Raw genomic sequence first — 11,525 nt, 5'->3', positions numbered from 1 at the left:
GACCAGGTGTTGCTTGTTCAGTATCTCAAGCCCAGAGAGATGAGTTGATCCTTGAAGGCAATGATATTGAACTTGTTTCACATTCAGCTGCTTTGATACAGCAAGCCACGACAGTTAAAAATAAGGATATAAGAAAATTCTTGGATGGTGTCTATTTCTCTGAGAAGAGTACAGTTCAGCAGACTGATGAGTAAGATCTAAGAGTTTTCCAACTACAGTAACAAGCCAGATAATTTCTAAGGCCTTCATATGACATTTTAAAGATGATAATAAAAGACAATAATTGATTTGAAAAAAAAAAAATCTATTCAGGTCCTCTCCATAACACTAGTCCTAGTTCTCTCTGTTGGACTAGCTGCAGTGGCCCCATAGGAATGGGTGTTCTGGAAAAGGCTTTTGCTAGTAATGTTATACCTCTTACTCGTGGGAATCACAGTAAGTCTAAAATGTCTGGACTGGCTAACCGGGGCTGCCTCCTCCCCACCTGGCTAGCCATGCACGGCCTCCTCCTCCTCTTCATGGCTTTTGGAATGGACTCTGCCTTGACAGTTATGGAGTGGGAATTCCAGGTACAACACACATGGGGTGATCAAGGTATTATCAATAAGACTGCTTGGGACAGGCACTCCTCATTGGTCACTCTGCAGTTTGACCATTTGGGGTACCTTAGCAGCCCTCTGGTCAATCTTTGGCCCCCTCAGGCCTGCACCCCTATGTCCTGTAATCTGTTCACATTTACCATCAGGAACCTCTCTCTGGCTTCCACCCAACTGGCAGGTATCTGACCTGGGGGTATTATAGAAATACTTAAAGTTTATCATAACCTGCCCCCTACACGACCAATCCAGAAAATTTTGCCCAGTAATTTTGCCCTCTCCTTCCCCAAGGCCCCAAGTGCCAACTTTAATCAACTCTACTTTTCTGGCCTCCTTGGACTCCACTCAAAATAACTCCTGCTGACTCTGTCTCCCACTGTTAAGACGGGTCATAGTAACCATTCTGGTACCACCCTCACTCCAGATCAATTATACCTCTACCCACAATGTCACTACCTCTCCAGAGTTCTCCAGTGTCTCTCTCCTCTACACGTCTAACTTCGCCTTGGCTCCCAATGCCTTTGCCCAGTGCCCCCCGCTGGGATTTTCATCCTCTGCGGAGGCACTGTGTTCTCTTGCTTGCAGCACTATACACGGCTCTTTTGAAATTCTTGCTACCCTGGATCCTCTCATTTCTAAGACTCATCATACTGCTATGTCTAATCCTGGCCTTTGCGCCCTGTGTTTTATGCTTTCTCAGGGAACGTGAATCCACCATCGTTCGAGTGGCAATTAATCAAATACTCCTGCATCCCTATGCACCCCTTCTGCAAGACCCTCTGACCAGAGGGCCCCAAATCAACGCCCTTTTAACAGCCTGAAGCAGCCAGAGCAGTAGTCATCCCTTATCCCTTTAAGGTTGGAATGTAAGGTCTGGGGGAAGGGAAAAAAAAACATGGCGGAAACATTCCCGCCAGCAGGAACTTTCCTGTTGTCCACAACTGGCCCGCCATCACCAACAGACTTTCCTGCCCTTCAGCATTTGACGCGCCTGCCAAAGTTAAACAGAAACAGCAAACTTCATTGGCCAGACAAGGACCCATGGCAAGCACCTATTGGACAACGGTCCTTTAAGAGCGAGCAGTACCAACTCTGGGTGTGACTCCCTCGGGGTAGCCCCCCCGCCCTCAACCCCCCCCCCCCCCCCAGAGTACAGAATAAATTATGTTGGTTTTATTAAACCCCAAGGTCTGACTCTGGTATTTTCGCCTTTGCCGCCTCTGACTTCACCACCGCTCCCAAATCAAACCTAACACTCACCTCCAGTTCTTCGTTGGCAACCCATTTGGACCCTCTTACCTTGCATTGGAAGCTTTTTCTCCTTCTCTAATAAGCTCTGCTTTACTCTCCTTTCTGTGTCTGTGACTAATTCGTCATGGGTATAGAACAAGAACCATCACAGGTGTTGGGTCTGAACACCCAACATTCCCCTGTCAACTTGTTTCTCAAACTCCCATCCTACTCTCAGATCATGTAGTTGGCCATGTGAAGTCCAGTGCCTTAACCACCACACACCTGTGGCCCATGTTTTTCTTTTTTCTTTTCTTTTGGTTCAATACATTTTTATTTTTCCAAACATACAGTTGGTTGTGCCTGTTTATACATCTTCGCTAGCATCTCCACCCTTGTATTTCTGGTGTAAATTACTTGTACTCTGTGCTTTGAAACTTGTTTGATAAATCCTTTACTAAGAAGCTCCTGAAATGCTGCCCTGGCCAGGGAACCACGAATCTTCAGCCCCTCAGAAACCACAGCTGGGGTGATGAGCTTATAGTTAGTTGGGAACTTCCTTGCAGAGTTTGCCATATGTAGCTTTGTCAAATAAGACCAGGTTATTGAGCTTGTCCTGAACTTTGCCTTTGGACCACTTCTTTTTGGCCTTGCCCCCAGATTTGTTCACTGGGTCTTTGTCCTTCTTGGCTGACTTCCCGGCATCTTTCTTCTTGTCATCCTTGGGCGGCATCACAAAGCTGGGAGAGCAGCAGTGGCCACCGCAGCCTCACTAAGATGTCGGACAGAAAAAGCGTTTTTCTTTTTTTTAAAGGGGGAGGCTGAGCTTCCACATCGAAGTGAGTAAACTTTACTTTTCTCTCATGTTTACAGGAATTACTGCCTTGGGGGTGGGATACTAGCAGTTTGAAAACTAGTACTGTAGATACTGGAGGTGAAAGTACAAAGGGAGAGGACCTGAGCAGACTCCTGTCAACCTCTTTCTTTTCCTCATCAATAAAAGCCTGCTAATGATACTCTGACCCTAGTGCTTGTGAGGATGAGAGTAAAATACTAGTTGGGAAAGTGTGCCAAGTTCTCTGAAGAAGCCTACACCATAGGGGTGTTTATTAAGCTTATTGTGTCTTCTCAGGCTATTCCCAGACAGACCATTGTCCACATCTGGCTTCTTTCCTTACTGCCTTTCCTGGCTGAGACTCCCCTCTGAGCTACAAATACTAACAATGGGCCTAGATGTTTTCCACTTGGTGTCGCTGCTGCTGAAGTGGCCTGGATGCTCTTGGTGACTTCAAGGCAGGAGCTTTCCCTCATCCTTGACCTATAGTCATTTCTGGGGAAGAAAGAGTGCAGAAGAGCACGATCCTGACCTGCCATAAAGAGGGTTCAGTGTAGGTAAAGGCAGGAGACTGATCCCTGGGCAAGAAGTTAAGAAGCTGAGAAAAGGAAAGAAAAGATGGATGTAGGCCCCAAAGCCAGGGCCAGGAACTGAAGCCCCGCAGAGCAGAATTTTCCATAGTTCTGTGACTTAGGGGGTAGGCGTATTTTGTATTTTCACCATTTTTCTCTACTGATACCCAGATAGATTGCATTATTCTAAGGTCTGAGTTATTTCTTATTTAAAGTTCAGTGCAATATGTAGATCAGCAATGCTGTGCTTCTGAGGGGCCTTTGCAAATAGAAAATTATACATTTCAGATACATAGTAGATGTGCTTATCGAATGAAGAAACAAATGAAAGAAGCTTAGGGAAAATGGCAAAGAAAAGCCATTTTCTTTTGGGAAAGAAAAGCTGTTCAGAACAGTCTGTGGAATTGGAATTTTGAATTAAGTTGCTATAGGGTATGTGTGCTTGTCAGAGAGAGAGAGAAGAAAAGTGAGAAATCATCCCCTAAGGAGGATGGCCATGCTGCAATCCCTTCTCCTCCTTTCTCTTCGTGGGATTTTGGGCACACCCACATGCACCCAGTATGATTTTCAAGTCACCAGATTTGAGACGCAAAGCACATCAGCCATGTGAGAACCTGGTGCCTTGACTACCGCATCACCTACTGTCCCCATCCTTTCCCCCATTTTAAAATCAGGTTCTTTGTTGTCATTATTGTTGCTGTTGAGTTTTAGGAGTTCATTTATATTCTGGATATGGAACTCATCTCAGATATGATTTGTAAATATTTTCAATTCTATAGGTTGCCTTTCACCTCATTGATTATGCTCTTTGATGTACAAAAATTCTAAATTTTGATATAGTCCAATTTATTTATTTTTTGTAGCATGTGCTTTCAGTGTCATATCTGAGAAATCACTGCCAAATCCAATGTCAAGAAAATGTTTCCATTTTCTTCTAAGAGTTTTATGACTTTAGCTCTTATGTTTAGATCTTTTATCCATTTTGAGTTAATTTTTGCATATGGCGAGGACTGCAGAAATTCTTGGTATGAGCACTCCACTAAATCCCTGTACTAAGACACTTGACCAAACTTTTTTTTTTGGAGAGGTTTTTGCTATAGGGAGTGTGTGCTCGCCAGACAGACAGAGAGAGATAGAGAGACAGAAAGTGAGAAATCACCCCCCAGGGGGGATGGCCACACTGCAATCCCTTCTCCTCTATTCTCCTCTCTGGATCTTGGGCACGCACGCACACGCGCCTGGCGTGAGTTTAAGCCACCAGGTCTGGGACTCAAACCATGGTCGACTACATGGGAGTCCAGCAACATAGCCATGACGCCAACTGCTGGTCCCACCAAACTTTAACATGGCTTCTAGCCCATGGCCACTATAAGAGTGTGGCTGACTCACCCTATTTCTTAAAGACTGAGGACATCTTGTTTGCCCTCCATTTCTCCTGCTGTTCTGCATAATAATCTGTTTTCCCTCCCTAATGCAACTGGCTATTGTTAAGATAGATTGATTCCAGGGAGATCAGGGTAGACCCAGGTGCAGACCCTTCGAATTTCTTTAAAAAGCCTCAGGCTTGCTTCAGGAGTACCACGACTTCTGGGTGGCAGACAGTAGAAGATGGAGAAAGAAGTGTAGCAGGGTGAATTGAAGCTGCAAGTAACTTGGGGTCACTGTCTACTCAACCCTTCCCCACATGTAAGTTTACCCTGTACCCTCCCCAACCCCTGCAACATGCAGCGCTTTATTGGAGTGGTCTTGTTTGTGTTTTCAGACACATTAACTCTTCTCTTGAACAGCCACGTTCTGGGATGACCCAAACTCTGGAGACTGTCCAAAAAAAGTGAAAGTAGGCTCCTTACTTCCCTTCATAAGAGCATTTACCAAAAAGAACTTAAGATTGTGAGTTCTTCCTTTATTCCTCTGAGATGTTCAGTTGACCTTTAAATAGTGTGGGGGTTAGGAGCCACAGCTCCCAGCACAGTCAGAAATCTGACTATAACTCTTGACTTCCCCAAACCTCAACTAATAGCCTACTGTTGATGAGAAGCCTTGCTGATAACATGTTTAACACATATTTTTTATGTTTTATCTATTCTTATAATTAAGAAAGCTCGAGAAAAAGTTAAAACCATAAGGAAAATACAATTACATTACAGTAGTTTTCAATGTACTTACTGAAAGAAACCACATATAAGTGGACCCATACATTTCTTTTTTTTAATTTTTATTTTTTAGGAAAAGTTTTTTTGCTATAGGGCACCTGTGCTCGCCAGAAAGACAGAGAGAGACAGAAAATGAGAAATCACTCCCCAGGGGCGATGGCCACACCACAAGCTCTTCTCCTCCATCCTCCATTCTCCTCTCGGGATCTTGGGTACATCACACACGAACCTGGCGTGAGTTTAAGCTGCTGAGTCCGGGACTCGAACCGCGGTCGACTATGTCATAGCGACATAGCCATGACACTAACTGCTGGTCCTATGGACCCATACATTTCAAACCTGTGTTGTTAAGGATCAGTGTAAATGCATCTCCTATAGCATGTTCCTCAAGGACCTGAGGGCCCACCCTTTGATATATGAATATCAGGAAGGACAGGGCCTCTGAACTAGTGTCTACAGGAGGATAGAATCCAAACTTCTGTAATTGCCAGTCAGCAGACATAGCTGGCCTAATCATATCTACACTGACTGGCCCTTTGTAATTTTTCACTCAAGCCTCCCCTTGCTCCCCCCTACTCCCTCCTTGGTTTAAAACCCCCAATTGCTCTTGTGCGAATTAGAGTTCAGCTCTTTTCCCTGTCAGTAGTTTCTGAATAGAATCTATTTTCACTTCTTTAACAAATGTTGGGCTTTTTCCTTTAAAAAAATTTTAAAATAATTATTTAACTTTGTTTGTTTAAATTTGATCAAAGAAGAACAGAGCAAGAGAGCGAGAGTGGGAAAGTAAGAAAGCAAGTCACCAAGTCTGGGACTTGAACCATGGTCAGCCACATGGGAGTTCAGTGCCCTTAACCACCATGCCACCTGCTGGCCACCGGGTTTTGTTTATTGATAATGGCATAGGTAAAGGTCTAATTCTGTTTTTTCACAAATGGGATATCCAGTTTTCCCAACACCATTTATTGATTGAACCATTCTAAAGGCATAGGGAACTTGTCATTCAAAGGATTTTTAGATAAATACTTCTGGAAAGTGAGGAATCCTTTCATATGCTAAATATTTCCCTAATTTTCTTAAATGCACATTTTCCTATATGAGATTTCGAATTAATGCTGTATTTCTGTACCCAAGCTCACAGTTCATGAAATGCTTTCATGCAGAATGTCTCAGTTGGCTCTTGTAAGCACACTGGGAGGTTATAGTGAAAAGAAAAGCCAGTCAGCAGCATGGTGAAAGAGGGGGTCATGGACTCGTTGTTGGAGGAATCCAGCTGGGAATATTGTCCTTGACAGCTGGCCTCATCTCCCGTGGGTACATGCCTGTTTGCTGCTCAGACTTCATCTTTCATGCTGCTTGGTAAGAGTAAGAGGACCACACAATTCCTTTTGGTCTTCCCCGCCCATCAAGTCTTAGTTATTCGGTTTGCAAAATATTATCATGACATTCAGATCCAGGGAAGTGCTCCAATTGACTTTACTAGTGGTTCTCAGTCCTGGCTCCACAATAGAGTCCCCAAGGAATGAAAAAGCCTGTTCCATTCCTAGAGAGCCTGATTCAATTGTTAGGAGTAGTGCCTGAGCACAGGTTTGTTTTTCAATAGCTTAATATTTTAGAGAAGTTTTGGGTTCACAGCAAAACTGGGTAAAGAGCACAGAGTTCTCATGTGTCCCCTGCCCACACATGGGCACAGTCCTGCCCGCTGGCAATATCCTCCTGACAGTGATGTATTCATTACAACTTAACCTGCATTGGCACGGTGTCATCACCTAGTGGCCACAGTTTACAGGAGGGTTTGCTCTTGATGTTGTGTTTTCCATGGCTTTGAACAAATGGATAATGACATGTATCCACCACTGCAGGATCATAGAGTAGTTTCACTGCCCTTAATGTCCTCTGCGCTCTGCCTGTTTGTCCCTCCTGACCCCAGCCACTAATCTTTTTTTTTTTTTTTTTTTTGGAGAGGTTTTTGCTATAGGGTGCGTATGCTTGCCAGAAAGACAGAGAGAGACAGAGAGACAGAAAGTGAGAAATCACCCCCGAGGGAGGATGGCCATGCCACAATCCCTTCCCCTCCATTCTCTTCTTGGGATCTTGGGCACACATGCACACATGCCTGGCGTGAATTTAAGCCACCGGGTCTGGGACTTGAACTGCGGTCGACTACATGGAAGTCCAGTGACATAGCCATTACACCAACTGCTGGTTCCCCCAGCCATTGATCCTTTATCGGCAGCTGACAAGCACTGATGTCATGTAGCTAGACTCATGTAGTATGTAGCCCTTTAGACTGACTTCTTTCACTTATTTAATACCATATTAATATGCACTTTTTTTGAGAAGTTTTCGCTATAGGGCACGTGTGCTCGCCAGACAGACAGAGAGAGACATAGAGACAGAAAGCGAGAAATCACCTCCCAGGGGGGATGGTCACGCCGCAATCCCTTCTCCTCCATTCTCCTTTCGGGATCTTGGGCACGCACGCACATGCGCCCGGCATGAATTCTAAGCCACCTGGTCCGGGATGCGAACCGCGGTCGACTTCGTGGGAATCCAGCGACATAGCCATTATGCTAACTGCTGATTCCCTGCATTTTAAAAAACCTTCTGGTTTGTTCTAATATGCAGCAGTGTTTAAGAGTCTTTCTCACGTCAGTCAATATGTTCCAATTTGTGGCTACTGTGCTTAGGCCAGGGATGGACAAGTTTCCGCAGTTAGTCCAGCCAGAGTGACGGCAGGACGTTGTACACAGGCTTTTTACCTCAATTGAAGATGCCTGTAACCTGGTTGCTATGCCTGAGGTCAGATATACCTCTGCACTATGTAGATGTATATTAGGATGCTTTGATTGCAGGTAATAGAAATCTAGCTCCAAGTGGCTTACAGGTAAGGACATTAGCTCATAAGAAACCCACAGGGAAGCCAGCTCTGCTGTGGGTGATCAGTAGCTCACTGAGGCATCAGACCCAGGTTTTATCATCTTGCTGCTCTGTTATTCCAGGTGTGGTGGCTCTATCTTTAGGCTGATACTCCCTCTAAAGGCTGCAAGATGGCTACAATGCTTCCTGTGTTCCTTCTAGATATGATGGCACCTTAAAGAGAAAGAGAGCCTGCATTTTTCAGTCCTCTTCCTAAGAGCAAGGAAATCCTTTTTAGGTCACTCCAGTAGGCTGACCTTAGGTCTCAGTGGCCAGAATGCGAGGGGAGAGGATAACTGCTAAAGGCTAAGACTGGTAAACATTGTAATGCAGTGTAATCTTTGTTGAAGGTGAATATGGTGTTATACTTGATTTGATTATTGCACACTGCATACGTGCTTTGAAAATTCATATTATACCTTACAAAGATGCATAAAAAATAAAAAAAATTAAAGTATTTAAGACTAGCAAGATTTACCCCTGACATAGGACAAGGTCACCTTCTCCAATAATGGAATACCGGAATGAAATCGGGGGTTTTAGAGAACGCCAGATCTTTGTGTACACCGACTTTTTCCCGCTGATCCCAACTGAAGATGCCTGTGGTCTGGTTGCTTCTGGTGGCCATGGTGAGACCAGAGAAGGCTGCTATCCAGTTCTGGGCTAAACTCCAGTTCTCTAAAAGAGATTTTTGGGAAAAAAGGGCTATAGGTAAAACATGACCTTTATTACCATTCAAGCCAAACATTTCTGCAGATTGCCTGCCTAGACTGGGACAGACTTAGTAAACACTGTGTGAAGGTAGGTGACAATGGTTTCATCATACTGGAAAGACATATTTTGAATTTCAGGTCCTGCAAGGTTCTACTGGCAGCTGGCCACCTATTGTCCGGCATCTTGCCTGTGGAGCGTCTTGTTCATTGATGGTGGGGACCTCTCCTGGTGACCTCTATGTGCTGGCAGCACAATGAGGCCGTGTCAATGCGTGAATGGGAAGCAACTTTGTCTCTGCAGCGTAGCCTTGGGGAAGCCTCCCCAAAATGACTAACTTGCAAATGAGTGTTTGAGAGCTTGCCCCTTATGAACTGTGTGACCACAGGGAACTTATTCAACCTCTCTGGGTCCCAATTCTACCTCTCTAAAATGTGAACAGTGATATCTGTATAGACTAGGATGAAAACTACATGAAACTAGGTATACAAGAGGGCCTGGAGGGTCAGCAGGTGACATGGAGGTTAAGGCAACTGGATCCCACATGACTGACTTTATGGTTTGAGTCCCAACTGGTGGCTTGACAAACACGCCAGGCATATATGCATGTGTGCTCAAAATCCCAAGAGGGGAATGGAAGAGAAGGGACAGTGGCATGGTCAAAACCCCTGGTAGGGGAGTTATTTCTTACTTTCTCTGCCTCCTCTGGTGAGTGCATGCACCTTATAGCAAACAACCAAAAAAAAAATAAATAAATAAAAAAAAAATAAAAAAAGAAAGAAAAAAGAAAAGAAAAGAAAAAGAGCTTGGCTCACAGTAGGGACTTGATAAACCTGTACTCCATTTCTCATGAGACACCTGGGACATGAAAAAGAGCACAGACTTCAGGGTAAAACTGAGCACATTTCCAGGCTCTTGGCTTTAGCAAAGCCCTGTTATGTCGCCTTCTCTGAATTTCTCTTGGCTGCGAGGATTACATGAGATAATGAGGAGGTGTAGAGAGTGCTCCACAAACCTTGTTCTCTTTCTTTCTAGGTTCACATTATTTGACCAGAGAGTTTGAGGTCAAAGAGGCCAAAGAGGGACCAGCAGTTAGCGTAATGGCTATGTCGCTGGACTCCCACGTAGTCGACCGCGGTTCGAGTCCCGGACCCGGTGGCTTAAACTCACGCCGGGCGCGTGTGCGTGCGTGCCCAAGATCCCAAGAGGAGAATGGAGGAGAAGGGATTGCAGCGTGGCCATCCCCCCTGGGGGGTGATTTCCTGCTTTCTATCTCTCTGTCTCTCTCTGTCTGTCTGGCGAGCGCACGCGCCCTATAGCAAAAACCTCTCCAAAAAAAAAAAAAGAGGCCAAAGAGTGGGGACCAGCAGCTAGCATGGCTATGTTGCTGGACTCCCATGTAGTCGACCGCGGTTCACGTCCCAGACCCGGTGGCTTAAACTCATGCCGGGCGCATGTGTGTGCATGCCCAAGATCCCAGGAGGAGAATGAAGGAGAGGGAATGTGGCGTGGCCATCCCCCCTGGGGGGTGATTTCTCACTTTCTATCTCTCTGTCTCTCTGGCGAGCGCATGGGCCCTATAGCGAAAACCTCTCCAAAAAAAAAAAAAAGCCCAAAGAGGAAGCTTCCTTTGTGTGCGGCCTACCTCTCTCTCGCCACCACTCCTGCTAACACTCCTTGTTTCTTCAAGTATGACTGGCAGACACTGAGACAGAATCATAGGGTGTGTTGGTTAAAAATGTGAGTTCCTGGGCACCACCTGGGCCTACTGACTCAGACATGGGAGGTGACGCCCATGGGAATCTGTCTTAAGCAGTTTTCCAAGATGATCCTTAGGCATACAAGTTGGGGAAAACCTTGGAGGCACAGAGGTTATGGGGGAAAAAAACCTCAGGTGGATAACTGACTAATCTCCTTTACTTTCTTCTACAACAATCACTTCTTGGGCCAAGAGGGCCTTTCCCAAGGTTGTGCTTAGTCTGTAAGTTGCCTGGGCATCTCTAAGCCAAACCACTAGAAAGAGACCATGCAGACCAACAATACTCTCTTTTTACATAGGAGGAAACTCAACTGAGGGAAAGTGACTCTGTTAGTCCTGTCAGAGTTAAGACTAGCACAGTGACCTCCTGTCTGTCCCACCTGCACCAGCAAATGAGATTCTCCATGAAGCTGATGAAGCATAAGCTCCAGGTTCCTCGCTGACTAGGCCACTTGTGTTCTAGTTGGGGAGGGGAAGCCAGGTGTCATCGGAAAGCTTTCCATAGAAACATTTCCAGTAAATTGCCAAAAGAGATGAAAAATAAAAAAAGCCAAGTTAGGCCTGGTAGCATGTGGCAGTAATTGTGGCTACTTGGGAGGCTGAGGGAGGAGGATTGCAAGTCTGAGTCCAGTCTAGGCAACATAATGAGAAAACAAACAACCCTGAATCTCCAAGACTCCAGTGATTTGTTTCAATTTTTGTCCTCATTCTAGGCAAACACTGACTTTCATATTATGTGAATTTTAGACCCCT

The 11,525-nt window shown here is 45.1% G+C and overlaps 1 pseudogene; it reads right to left on the bottom strand.

Annotated features, from left to right (window-relative positions):
* Nucleotides 1-2,159: 2,159 nt before the first annotated feature.
* Nucleotides 2,160-2,559, bottom strand: LOC102483291 (40S ribosomal protein S25 pseudogene; annotated as a pseudogene).
* Nucleotides 2,560-11,525: the final 8,966 nt, after the last annotated feature.

Source organism: Tupaia chinensis, unplaced genomic scaffold (assembly GCF_000334495.1).
Source record: "Tupaia chinensis unplaced genomic scaffold, TupChi_1.0 Scaffold000532_1, whole genome shotgun sequence".
Lineage (NCBI taxonomy): Eukaryota > Metazoa > Chordata > Mammalia > Scandentia > Tupaiidae > Tupaia > Tupaia belangeri.
The sequence above is the reverse complement of the archived record's forward strand: the minus strand, read 5'-3'. Positions and strand labels throughout refer to the sequence as shown.